Source organism: Rhipicephalus microplus, chromosome 8 (assembly GCF_043290135.1).
Source record: "Rhipicephalus microplus isolate Deutch F79 chromosome 8, USDA_Rmic, whole genome shotgun sequence".
Classification (NCBI taxonomy): Eukaryota; Metazoa; Arthropoda; class Arachnida; order Ixodida; family Ixodidae; genus Rhipicephalus; species Rhipicephalus microplus.
The window spans coordinates 51,949,306-51,963,415 of NC_134707.1; positions in this window are offsets into that span (position 1 = coordinate 51,949,306).

Consider the following 14,110-nt stretch of genomic DNA (forward strand, 5'->3'; position numbering starts at 1 on the left):
CGACCGCAGCACTTGGATGTTCCCTTCGTCCGAGTGGTGTGTTTATAATAAGACTCGCAAACCAATAGCTTCTCCTGCCCTCCCCCTCTTTCCTGGGCCTTCCCAACCACGAGACTGATGTTACGGAAAATGTAAGCAGGCATGTGTCTAGTGTGCCTGGCGGGATATCTTTAACGTTGTCGGGTCCCCATTTTTTTTTACGTTGTAGAAATGCGCATTTTTGTCCAATCGACGGAATGGCTACCCGCAATGCGAAAGAGGCGCACACTGCCCCTGACGTGTGCAGCGCAAGGCTAGGCCCTTGTGCTGTTAAGGAAAAGGGGCACAGCTTTGCCCACAGTCGCGTTTCTCATGTGGACGATAAAGCGCACTTTCGCAAATCTGATTGATCCAAGGGAGAAAGCTTTTACTGGCAGTGGTGCCTGCACTTAGTTAGCCAAGGATGCTCAAGTGTTGACTTTTTTTTGACAAGTCTTGAGAGCCTCGCTGTCCAGGGAGGTCTATGAAACTAACGAGTTTAGGCTATTTCTGGCATGACATCGTGGCACCAGTTTGAATGTGCCGAGTATGGAGTTTGAGTATGCTGAGTAGTACAGAGTGTTGCTGCAAGCTGCCGTGTGTAAGCCACGAGTTTGAACTCTCTGAACAGGAGAGTTGATTTGTGCTTGCGCCAATGGGAGCTTGCCTCTAGTTTTCTTTTCTTGTGCTGCTTGGCAGTGACTGGAGGCAGCAGCTTATGAATGGGCATCTGGTAGCGCAAATGAGTCGCAACAGAGGTAAAAGGCCATGTGAGAGAATTACTTTGAACGCATTTTCAGGGAATGATCTGGAAGATGTGTTGTGTCACTTATTTTAGTGGCTGCAGGTTAGCTTCGCTAATGGAATTTAAGGTGTCCTAGAATGTGTCTTTTTTTCATATTGGGTCTGATAGTTGGCCAAGAATGGACGTTAGAGCAACCAGGGTCTGTAGTTTGCATCTTTGCGTTAATCTTTATTTCTGCCGGCAGGCAAGCTGATGTATACTTCCCGTATTCTCGAGATATTCGTAACATTGACCAATTGCTTATAGAGTGCAGTATTCCAGTGGTGTATCCATTAGTAGTTCGGTTGCATCGATTTAATTTCAGTGGGAGTCAATGACTTGTAGGGAGTTTTTGAGCAATTCACTGTTATCGCAGTCATCTAAATATGGCAGGCAAATATCAATCGTCACACCTTTGTTGTATGATTTGGCGGAAACGTTATAGCTTTTAGAGTGCTGTTTTATAGCCAATCCTCCACTGCATTAAATTTCGTGTCTCATTGATTAACGTCAAGGGCGCAATGACCATACTACAGACTAAACTTCGTGATAATATCGGATATGCAAAATATTTCTCACTACGCATGCGGTTAAAACGCACTGCAAGGCAGGTATGGCACATAGCAGTTTACCGATGTGCCATCCTTAGCATCTGCACGTATTGATGTGTGGTACATAGAAATGATCTGTAATGTGTGTCCAGACTCGCATTATTGTGCTGGTTGAAGTAGTGTGGCACACTTATGTAATGTGTTTTCTAATTTGCTCAAATGGATGCTTGTTTTAAATTTGTTTTGAGGATGTACTATACATATTTTTAAGTATTTTCGAACTTAAAGGTTTACGAGTGATTTTTATCATGCCAAGACAAACTACCGGTGCTCACAATCTGTGCAATCCCTTTTGATTTTGATCTTAAATGCTCAAGTTTACTTTTTTGTTACAGAGATTTGGGATAATTAGTAATTGGGGAGCTTAAAAAAATAGGGACTTAGAGAATGCTAGGAGGGAGTTTCATGCTGAGGTAGGAGAATGCTAACTACCGGTCACTCAAAAGAATGCGAGTGGAGTACGGGACTTTGTCTGTCTGACTGAATTGTTTCTGTATCTTCTTATGGCTGAAAACAGTGAAAAGAAAGCACAAAACTACGTGGCAGGAGCACAACTGAATTTAGTATTTCTAAGGAATGCAATCCCACTGGGGGAAACTATTTGCAGGCTATCCATTTCAGACTGTTTTTTGCCTTTTCTCTCTTTTTCTTAATACGTGAAAGTGCAGAATCGGGTATACGAAAGCTTTTTGCAGGCTTGCTCCAATAAGGGATCTTATGAATTGTTTGAAACATTGACATGGCAGAACAGATCTCTCGAATGCATACGCTTTTACCCTGCAACGCGAAATTTCGTTTCGCATCGCTTAGTTTAGGCTTTGCCCAAGAATGATCGGTTTAAACAAGCATTTCAGCAGTGCTTTAAAAGGCCTTTGCGCAAGTTTGTCTGCAGTCTAAAATGCTGCTCCTTCATTTCCAGGAGGTTGACTTCCTATTCTTTCCACGTGTTATGTTGAAAAAGCGACACGTTTCCAGCTTCTGTGCTCTAACGCTGTGCCCACCAAAAAGTTCATTGGCTTAAGTACAGTAATTCTTTACAAGAGGGTTCCATTACTGAGACACAAGTTCAGAGAGCGTATCCTATTCGTAATGGATCCCAAATTTTTATCATATTCATATGAATACTCAGGCAGCTGCTGATGTAAGCTTGCATTTCTGGTATGTGAGGAGCTTTCAGAGTCAGGTTGATATTGGAAGTCACAACATACATTTCTTTCAGAAGGCCCACTCGCTCACCGTACTTGAATAGCTGCGGTCCATTTTCTTCAATGCCACTTTCAAGATGTCAGACGACTCCCATATAGATAGGAGACAGTGTTCATATCAAAGGGTTCTTTCCTCATCACTGTTCAAACTTCTGCCAGAGCTGCGAATTCTCCAGAATATGCATATGAGAGGGAGGCTTTGTGGGTGTTCAGAAAACATAGGCTGCTGTGGACAGGCTTGAGGGGGGGCGGAGGAGGAGGGTGCAGGAGGTGGCTCATTTTCTAAATTCTTTGCGTGCCTTGCGGGAGGTTGGGCCACACTTCGCCGTCAACGTGCGTTCTTGTGATCACCGTTTGTGAGGATGCTACTTGTGTTTTTTTCTGTGTCCGAGACGATGCGAGTGACAAATTTGGTTGCATTTAATAAAAGAATGCTATGTTTGGGACTGTTCTTTCTTCATGATATTGCTAATGTGTTATTCATCAAGAGGAGCAGAGGGACATGGCCCCTTTGCCTTCTTTCTGGGTGATAATGTTTAAAGGTTCACTTGTGTAACACGATTGATCACATAATTGTGCAAAACGGTAGCAAGCGACAAATCTGCCCTTCTGAAGCATTGCAACTACACACATGCACCGACAAGATTAAAATTTCTGTTAGATGTGGGCACTTCATTGTGGATCGGATGTGGGCACTCCTATGTGGTTGGCAGCCAGAGGTGTTGGTAGAAATTTTTGTGGGGAGGGTGGGGACAGCTCTTAAAATGGTCATTCTTTGTTCTCTATTCCACGGCAAAAAAAAAAAAACTTGGGGAGGGGGCACATTGGTACAGTGTGCCACCCCCTGGCTACGCAAGTGGTGGAAGCGCCATACGAAGTCATGTATACTGATGCCATTCAAAGCTGGCTTAAATATTTAAGTGGGATAGCCTAAAAAGCTCATTCGCAAGAATTTTGGTGGTGTTGTTGGTTGTGAGCAAAAAGCCTAGAAAGATGGAAATAAAATAAGAATTTTTCAGGTCAGAGTGTGGATCCAACCCAGGCCGTCTGTGTGGAGAGCAGGTGTTCTACCAGAAAGACATGAGACTTTTCTTTTTTATTAACGATAGTCGCGGGATCGAATCCCGGCTGCGGCGGCTGCATTTCCGATGGAGGCGGAAATGTTGTAGGCCTGTCTGCTCAGATTCGGGCGCACGTTATAGAACCCCAGGTAGTCAAAATTTCCGAAGCCCTCCACTACGGCGTCTCTCATAATCGTATGGTGGTTTTGGGACGTTAAAACCCACATATCAATCATCATCAAACAATACACAACAAACATGATGCAACAAACGCTACCACTGCCATCAAGCACTGGTAAAGGACATAAAGCTTTAAAATTACACTGTAGTAAGCAAGGCTGTTACCCTTTTTAACAATGAAGGAACGCATTCATTTGTTCTTACTACCTGGACAAGCCTTGCTATACTGACTTCCTGGTTTCCTGTCGGGGTTGCAGGATTTTACAAAGCCATAAGACTTGTTGAACATGTTAAAGAAAAAAAACTACATCAATGTCGTGTAGTCGAAGCATCATATGTTGCGTAGACTCGTGCCAGGCGTCAAAAGAAGTGAATTGAGCAACGATGTGGCCCACCGATCACTAAGCGCTCGGACATAACTAATCATAATCGGCAGCAGGACCATCAGTTAGGTGAACAGCTGCATAGGTTTGCGCGTTGCCCTGGGAGACGTAGTGGGCCCTTTGCTGATTCGCAAAAGGAATTATGGTGTAGTGGAGACTTGACTGTGCTTACAAATAGGCATCTAATGATATTTTGAAACGGCCACTGTTGTTCGTTTGAAACGGCCACTGTTACGTACACTGTTGTTCGTTTTCTTACAGCACAGTTTAGTCATTGGGGTCCCGACGTTGAAGTCGCCCGCTGCGCGCTAAGGTGCGTCCCGCAGGACCTGATAAAAGTTCCAACCAACCAAAGGTTGGTGCATGCACCGAGAATCGAAGCAGGTTAGCAGTTCAGAAAACCAGATTACGTTAGACACAAGGCCAGATTACGTTATCGGGACCTACTCTTGAAGGCGAAGCTCGCACGTTCTCCCAATTTCAGCCATGTTGCTGTTCATGCAACATGTTTGCACAGCAAGTATTTGAGATACAGATACAAAAAATACTGGAGTCATATCTGATATGATGCTTTCCATTGGTATTTTAAACAGACTGATGAAGCATCTTTTGAAAGCGTTTTAAGGGCGAAGCTCCTCTTATTCTAACCTTGTCATGTGTCACGCGTAACCGAGAGAAGCAGAGACGAGAAAGAAAAGAAAGCAGTATCTCCCGACCAGTATAATATACGGTGCAGTCTCATAGAAGTACATACAAACTGCAGTTGAGTGAGGATATTCTAGATGGCGCTGTACCACCACTCGCCGAGTGGCTGCTGCGCGGGCTGTGCCTGGGTACGCGGAGAACGAGCGCCTCTCTCAATCTCCTGGATAGTCGCTGTACGTGGCTGATCGTTGGTGGGGCATGGATGAAGAAGAGCGACGGGCAGTATTGGGCGGACGCATTGAAGACGCTTGAGCTCGGCTTACTTGGCTCGCGTCTCATCGATGTTACCCGTGCGCCGTCTGCATACTTGAACGTGATCGGACTCATGGACGCATGCATGGACGGACGCTTCGCCCCGCTCATCATCATTCACTCCGTGGTGCTGTGCTTTTTTTTATTTTAGTATTGCGGGGAGAAAATGAGGCAGTATGGCGAAGCTTTGCTTCTTTCTTAGACTTTCGAGGGCTGCTGTGGTCAATTTTTGTTTTTCCAGAATGATGCTTGTTGAGCATAGTTTTGCTGCAAGAACTACGACCTGACACTAATGACGGCAGAGAATTAAACTTTATTTTGCGACCAGGCACGCGTTTTCTTCGCCCGAAGACTTCCTCATTCCAGTTAGCCATGGCTAGCCACCGGCGCCTGAGCCCTTTCCACCAGCTGGAGCTGGTCCTCGGGGGGGGGGGGGGGTACCCTTATGAGCAATGCCTCCCACTGGTCTTCTACTATAGTTGCTTGTCGGCTCTGTTCACCAAGAGCGGAATACTCGGATTGTTTCGACAGCTCCATACCACGTGGTACAAGGTGTTTGCAGAGTCCGGGCAGTACGGACAGTTCCTGCTGTAATTGCCGGGGCACATTGCGTCCAGTACCATGCGGATAGCTACACTACTTCGCCTGCCTGTAGCCTTCTCCAGGTCACCGCTCATGGGTCTCTACTCGGCCTTTTGTTAGCAGGTGGATAGTGGCGTCGATGCTTCCGGTAGGTATATATATATATACCTATATATATATATATATATATATATATATATATATATATATATATATATATATATATATATATATATATATATATATATATATATATATATATATATATAGGTATGGGACACGGAGGAAGGAAAAAGGAAAAAAAACTCATCCCCTGATGAAGGGAGGACCCCTCCCGAAACTGTTGGGAAATAAATATATTTATCCTTGTTGACAACGCTCCCGTTGTGCCATATCCCTTCACGAAGACTAACTGGCCCATTGAATTATTACTCCCACTATATATATATATATATATATATATATATATATATATATATATATATATATATATATATATATATTCAGCAGGAAGTTCAAGGGGTCTGGTACGTATAAAGAACACAAGCGAGTACACGTACGAAAGAGCAATACTTTTATGCCAACGTTTCAGCCGTGGCACGGCCTTCGTCAGGGAATATATATATATATATATATATATATATATTTATATATATATATATTTATATATATATATATTTATATATATATATATATTTATATATATATATATTTATATATATATATAAATATATATATATATATATATATATATATATATATATATATATATATATATATATATATATATATATATATATATATATATATATATATATATATATATATATATATATATATATATATATATATATATATATATATATGCTCTAGGGCTGTGCTGGCATGCGCCGCTCGTGCCCCCGCTAATGATTTAACGATTCGCGCCCAGGTTTCCAGAGGAAAATTTTGTCTTCGAAGTCACACTTTGGGAGGATTTGAAAGGCTGATTTGCCAATTGGTCCCTATAGAATCCCGCGACATGCTTCTTGGGAATTAGTCATGACTACGACCGACGATGAAAAAAAAACGGCAGATCTCACGCACTGCGACAATGATGTGGGCTAATGCGAAGCAGCCAGCAAGGAAGGCGTACGCTGTACTTGACATATACAGGGCGTTTTTCTTTTTTTAAAGCAACACCCATTTTTTCCTTTAAAAACTATAAAAGGTAGACATTTGTCGTTTTCGCTGCCAATTTCCAGGCCAAGGCGGAAATATTTCGCTACTAATTAGATCACTTGTAAATGAATAATTGATAACAATAACTGGATTAACTTTTTGATGATCAGTTTTGGGGTGGTTTTTTATGAGACGAAGTTCCTATACGTAACAAAATACGGCGAGCCTTGTTTTTAAAAATTGAAAATATCACGCGTGGTTGCAGAGATCCATTGTCGAATTTCCAGGTCGCGGTGCCGAAGAAACCGAAACTAACGCACCGAGTGCGTTAGTTTTGACGCACTTAGCTTGTTTTGCCGCACTCGAAACGTTAGTTTCGGTTTCTCTGGCACCGTGGCCTGGAAATTCGACAATGGATCTCTGAAACCACGCATGATATTTTCAATTTTTTAAAAAACAAGGCTCGCCGTAATTTGTTACGTAGAAGAACTTTGCATTGTAAACAACCTCCCCGAAACTGATAGTCAAAAAGTGAATCCAATTATTGTTATCAATTATTCATTTACAAGCGATCTAATTAGTGGCAAAATGTTCCCGCCTGGGCCTGAAAATCAGCAGCGAAGACGACAAGTGTCTACCTGTTCTAGTTTCTAAAGAAAACGTGTGTTGCTTTAAAAAAAAACACCTTGTATATGCCATGATTAGCTTGTTACTACCAATCATTTATGTTCATCATAAAGTCCAGACGTGCAATACCCTACTTTGGTGTACGTACATCGAGCTGGCGAACTGGCCGCGAGCGCATCGTGAGCATGTCATGCAAGTAATGCGCCGTACATGTAATTATTTTCACTATTGTCACCTTACCACCCGTAATTTATGTTCTTCATGCAGTCACGTCACGCAATAGCAATTTTGGTGTACGTCAAGCTAGCGAACCGGTCGCGTGCGACCTTGCAGATGATGATGTACATGAGGTGATGTACATGCAGGTGATGATGTACATGATGCACATGTCATGATTGTCATGCCTGTCATTTATGTTAGTCATACAGAAATGTCTCGTCATGCAAATTTTGGTATATACTTTTTCAAGTAAACGGCGATGAGAGCCACGGGATTAGGTCATGTAAATGGTGCTTTTGATTTGCGTGTCATAATTTGGTCGTTAAGACTGGTCACTTATGTTTCTCATACACTCTTTTCGCCAAGCTAGATAAAAACAGCCGCTAGATAAAAACGTCAAGGTAGATAACAACAGCCGCGAGCGTTCCATGGGCAAAGCATGTAAGCATGCCATTCATCACATACATATTATGATGTTCATGTTGCTGCCAATCATTTTTTCCTGATAAAGTCACGTGCCCCAAAGCGAAACTTTGTATATGTCATAACTTGAGAAACAGCCGCGAGCACACCATTTATACGGTATGCATATGATGCCATACATGGCATTTATATCATGATTGTGTGCTACCACCTGTCATTTATGTTAGTCGTACAGAAATCTTTCGTATTACCGATTTCGGTATATATCTGCCTAATTAACAGCCGCGAGAGCCCTGAAATGATGTCAGATAAGTAATGCCATACATGACGTGCGTGTTCCAATTTGCGGGTTGGGATCTGTCACTCCATTGTTAGCCATACTTGTCAACTCACACCACGTTTGGTATAATACAAGATCCCCAATGCTATGGCATGTAAATTATGTCGTTGAAGACATGTTACGCCAAACCAACATTGCCGTTCTCATATGCACCGATTTTGATAAAAAGTTTCAGCATACGTTCTTCTCGGCATCCTGATATTATGTGCCAAGTTATACAACCCGAAGTGATTTAGTTTTGTAGAAACAGAAATTTGAAAATTGGTAGCCGATTCTGGAACTACGTTTGTAAACGCGGGCCACCCTGTGAATGTGACGTATTTTTTTTTTTTGTGGTGTTAGCTATACTGGCCTGGCTGAGCCGATTTCGCGTGGCACTGGTCTGCGCATGCGCAATGACACTCCGCCACCGCCGCGCGCGGCTCGCCGCCGGTGTGCGCGCAATTCGATGCGCTGCGCAGACGATCAGTGGTGTCGCGCACCGGAGCCGGCACCTCCCTCGCACTCGGCCGCGGCCGCGCGCGACTCGCCGCCGCCGGTGTGCGCTTTCCAGAGGAGTGCCGTCATAGCCTTGGTAGACATGTGGACGCCGACGCGCGCGCCTTCCCTGTGCAGTCGCCATCTGACACTGCGCTGGAGCCGCTTGATAGCGCCTCTGACTGGCGTTTGCCACTGTGGTATAGCCACGGAGAAGGGGAGTGCAAATGCTGCTCAACGGTGCAGTAGAGCGGAGAAACTTAACTCATCGGATCCCGAAGTGGTTGCCCGGCAAAATAAATATTTATGTGCCACATAATACGTATACCGTGTTTGTGTCATTGGAGTAGCTGTAAGCATGATATCTGAAAAGCTAAGAATAATCAGCTGAACCTTTGCTAACGCTACGTATATCCTGGCATAGCTGAGCTAAGCCACTGCCATTTTTTTCATAGTCTTTCTAGCCACTGTACTCTTTCTAATCCGCCCAGTGATACGCCTCGCCCAGCAGGCGGATTCCGCGCACGCTTTCATCTACAAGGTGACGACGACGCTAGAACAGTTTGGTTTTGTTAGCTGCAAGCGTGTTATTCGTCGTTGATGTCGGATCGTGCAGTAATATTGAGTAATGAGGGGATCAATGCCGGACAAGTCAGTTGCTTCGCGCGCCGGTAGGGTCGAAACGCGGTGCTTTCGCGTTGACATAGTAGCTGCAATCATCGTTGAACTCGTCACTGGTAAGTTCAAACAAGCTCTTTTTTTCAACTTCGCGTCGAATGACATCACCAGCTTGCTTTTCGTGCGATAGAAGAAGCACGTGTGCTATGCTTACACGTTGGCCAGCCATGGCAGCGTGTAGCCATGGTTTGTGACGTCATCGTATACCCACACGGAGCAGCTCCCTGCTTCGGTTTTCACTCGTTCCTTTTTTTTTTTATCCCCTTGGCAAAATGAACCACTCTAGCTGTTACAGGGCTGTTAATACTAATTCAAAAATGGGCCCTCAATATAGTCGAAAATACACCAGAGTTAATTCGATTTTAACGATACGGCCAAGACAACACATTGTCGTAGCTAGCTGGCTAGATTAATCGATCGATCGATTGATCTATAGATAGATATATAGATAGATAGATAGATAGATAGATAGATAGATAGGTAGGTAGGTAGGTAGGTTGGTAGGTAGGTAGGTAGGTAGGTAGGTAGGTAGGTAGGTAGGTAGGTAGGTAGGTAGGTAGGTAGGTAGGTTCTAAGTCGCAGAAGTTCGAAGAAATGCTTCGCATTTCAAAAGCTTTTTTCACCGTGAGGGCAAGCTATAAGTTCTATATAATAATTGCAAAATTGTAATATGTTATTCAAGTAAGAATGTCTCCAACTCTCTTGGATCCGATTTCACGTAAATTTACAAAATACCGGTGTGAAAAAATGCAGCCGCTCCGGGTGGAGCTGTGGTTTTTGGCACTGTTTCTTTGCATAGAGAGCACGGCAAGCTGACGTGCCTTATCTCTGTCGATACCGTGCCCTTCAAGCTACGTCGTTCCCCCCCTCCCCCCGTGTCGTCTGTTCATGCTCCCTACAAAAGGCGGGCGGGGTTTTCGTCAGTGATCAAGAAGCGATCATCGACTGGCTTCTTAACGCATGCGCACTCTGTGCGACGGAGGTGGTTTGCTTTGTTTCATATCTCAGCTTCAGCCAGGTTCGTTACACCCACCAGAGAACAGCAAATGGATAATACCATAGAGTTTCCCAGAATTAACTAGAGAGCACTCTGGCGCTGCGATCGTTCAGCGACCATGGGAATGATGGGTAGTACACACATTTGCCTAGTCTTCGTACTTGCGGGCGGCGAATCGTACTTGCGGGCGGTGAATCGTACTTGCGGCTTTGTTTATTACTGGTTACGGTTTTGTTTTGAAAAAAAGAACGAACCCTTTTGAACTTGGGGACTTGATTCGAAATAGTACGTAAGCTTAAAAGAATAAGGTTGTGAAGTGCAAACGGTGAACATTTGCTAATTTATGTTTTCGTGAAAAAACAGCTCCAAGCCACACGAACACACACAGAGCCAGAAGCAGGCCAGAAGTACGAAAATTAGACAAATGTGTGTACTACCAATCATTCTCATGCTCGCTGAAGCGCCGTGTGTTGCAACTCACTTAGACACTAGCGCCAGAGTTCCCTCTTGTAAGTATTGTGGGAAACTTTATGGATAATACGATACACAGCCTTGGGATAATATTGATTTGGACTTTCTGGAACAAATGAGATTTGAACACGCGCCTTCTGCGTGGCTGTCGAGTAATATGCCACAGAGCCATATTTCCCCCCTTAATTGCCGGGTTTGATCATATATACTGTAGGCCTACAGACCCTGCAGTAAAAATAAGCTGTTCGTACTTACTTATACCACAAGGCCATGCCGGCTCTTGAGACTACTTCGCAAAAAATAGAAAAAAAATTATACTGGTGTCATGCCGTGCAATAAGTTATGTCAGCAGATGTAATCGAGTGTGGCGATTACGCTAGCGCCACACAATCGAAATTCTGTAATCAGTGGATGCAGGGCTGTAACTATAGGCCAGGGAATTAATTTTTTCGTGCTTGAACTTTTCGGAAAATATTGAAGACATGCATTCTCATCAATCAAGAGTTGCGAAAATTAGCCGTTCTACACATGAACACCACCCGATATAAATCCTGGGCACGGCCCCCGAGTGGCTGGTGTAAAGCTTCCCACCGATTGCAAAGGGGTGGGAATTCTTTGTAGTCATCAGCCACTTAATCAGCAAAGTACCCTACAGATCTGTAGCGGGTACCTCGTTTCTCCACAGAATGACAAATAATGACGTTGTGGGTGCTTACTATACTTCACGACGATTATGATTTAAGGAGTAGTGGATACCTTGCAATGAAATTGTACTACTTGCCTCAAGAGAGTTTAGAATCGGCTCTATAAAAGCCACTCTTCCAGCTTTCGCTATGACTTTGCTGGAGAGGCCTGGCGTTTTGCAAGTGAAAGTTGTTAAAACAACAGAGGTTTTTGGCGTCGCAGTTGTCCGCGAAAATGAATAATGAAAAAAAAGGAAGTAAGACAAATCCAGGATAGAATGAGATACTGCTGCTATGGCACCCTCAGCGAAGGTCATATATAATAAACACAAGAAGTAGCAGCAGTGTGAACAACCGGATATGCATACTAGAACAAACATATAAAGATGTTCCTGGAATCACGAAACAGAAATAAACAATAAAATAAATACAGTATACACAAACACAGGCCTAGTATAGGTAATGAAGAATGCAGATAATTTTGTCTGGAAATTCTTGGTTTTAAGATCAAATTTTATTGATGTGGTTAAATAATGCTATAATGAGACCACGCAGAAGTTAACCAAAATGGTTTACCATAATTATTACAAACCTCAGGACTAGCAACAAAGCTTGGTATACATCCATCCGTCCACTCATTAGGAAGCAAAAGGTTGTTAGCCACACAAACTGAAGCATCATTTTTCCCCCACTACCTAAAGATGCTTTGTGATATGTACGTTTGAGAGTGCCCTAACCAGCAACCACGTGTACGCGCTGCAACGCGTCATCACATGGCGACCAGACTCAGCGCCACGTTCTCACCCTTTGAAGAAAGAGGGCACGACTACATGAAGCTGCGCGCCCTCTCTTTCCATTAAGAGGGCGCGGCACCGCGTCTACACGTCACGCGTCTTAACGCGTAAAGGCCTAACCACATGTACGCGTTGCAGCGTGCCAGCGCGTGGCTTTTTGACCCGGCGCCGCTCCCTCTTCCTATGGAGAGAGATGGCGCGTGTCTACGCGATTCTGTGCGCCCTCGTTCTCTGTAAGGAGAGGGCGTGGCGCCGTGTTAGAAAGCCACGCGCTGGAACGCGTACGTGTGGTTCGACACCACGTATTCGCTGCAGCGTGTGAGCGCGCGGCTCTCTGGCGTAGTGCCGTGCCTTCTCTCTATGAAGAGAGATGGTGCTACAGTGGCGTTCCGTGCAGGCAATTTCCCCCTTTTCGGGCAAATTTCGCCTGTCACTTTCAGTCAAAGAAAAAAAAGGGAATTTTCGTGATGTTGCAGGGAGTTTCGGGAACGGTCAAATTCTCGTATAAGCGCTCACAGTGCACCTTCACCTGCTGTAATCGGTTCTGGTGCATGCACCACGAAACCATATATCCTTTGAGATTTACTTCTGATATTTACACGGAGTGATTTCTAGTTCACTATTAGTGTTATACTTGAAGCCCACAATGTGCACTGTACTAGCAGTATATTGGATTAAATTTATCGTTTCTTCACAATACAGTGTGATATGATTAGAAGGAAAAAAAGCCATTTGAATGGCTTGAAGGAGTCCTTCGCCCCCGTCCAAAGACAGCAGCTCAGTTTCAGGCATGTTCTTAACATTGTGACAATTAAACACTGACATTAACACAATATGAATTCATAAAGTCATGCTTTTGTTGTGCGGCAGTGGAGGGGCTATAGCCATGATTTTAAAAGTCGCCAGTACCTGAGACACGTGTTAATATATAGTACGTGTGTGTGTGTGTGTGTGTGTGTGTGTGTGTGTGTGTGTGTGTGTGTGTGTGTGTGTGTGTGTGTGTGTGTGTGTGAATAACGGCGTTAATTAGTACTGTTGTGTAGGGAAATATGCTGGGAATTTCGTCAACGTTCGCAGGGAATAATCCCCGAAACAGGGAATTTTCATGTCTCTGAATGGGAATTCTTCGGTGTAGTACGGAACATCACTGATGATGCATGGCTTTTTGGCGCGGCGCCGTGCCCTCTCAACACAAAGAGAGAAAGAGGGCGCGTCGCTACGTGAAGCTGTGCGTGCTCTCTCTCTCCACATGAGAGAGCTCGGCGCCGCGTCTAATAGACGCGCCGACGCGCTGCAACGGCTACGTGTGGTCAGGCCTTAACCCATATATGCCCAGTGTCCTACATGTAGGACAGTGAAACGTTTAGGTGTATGTTGAATGTTTTTTCTGTAAAAAAAGTGGCGCCACCTAGCGTGTGTTTATGACGCTCTGTCCTTGTCACATGCAAGTCTAGGTGAT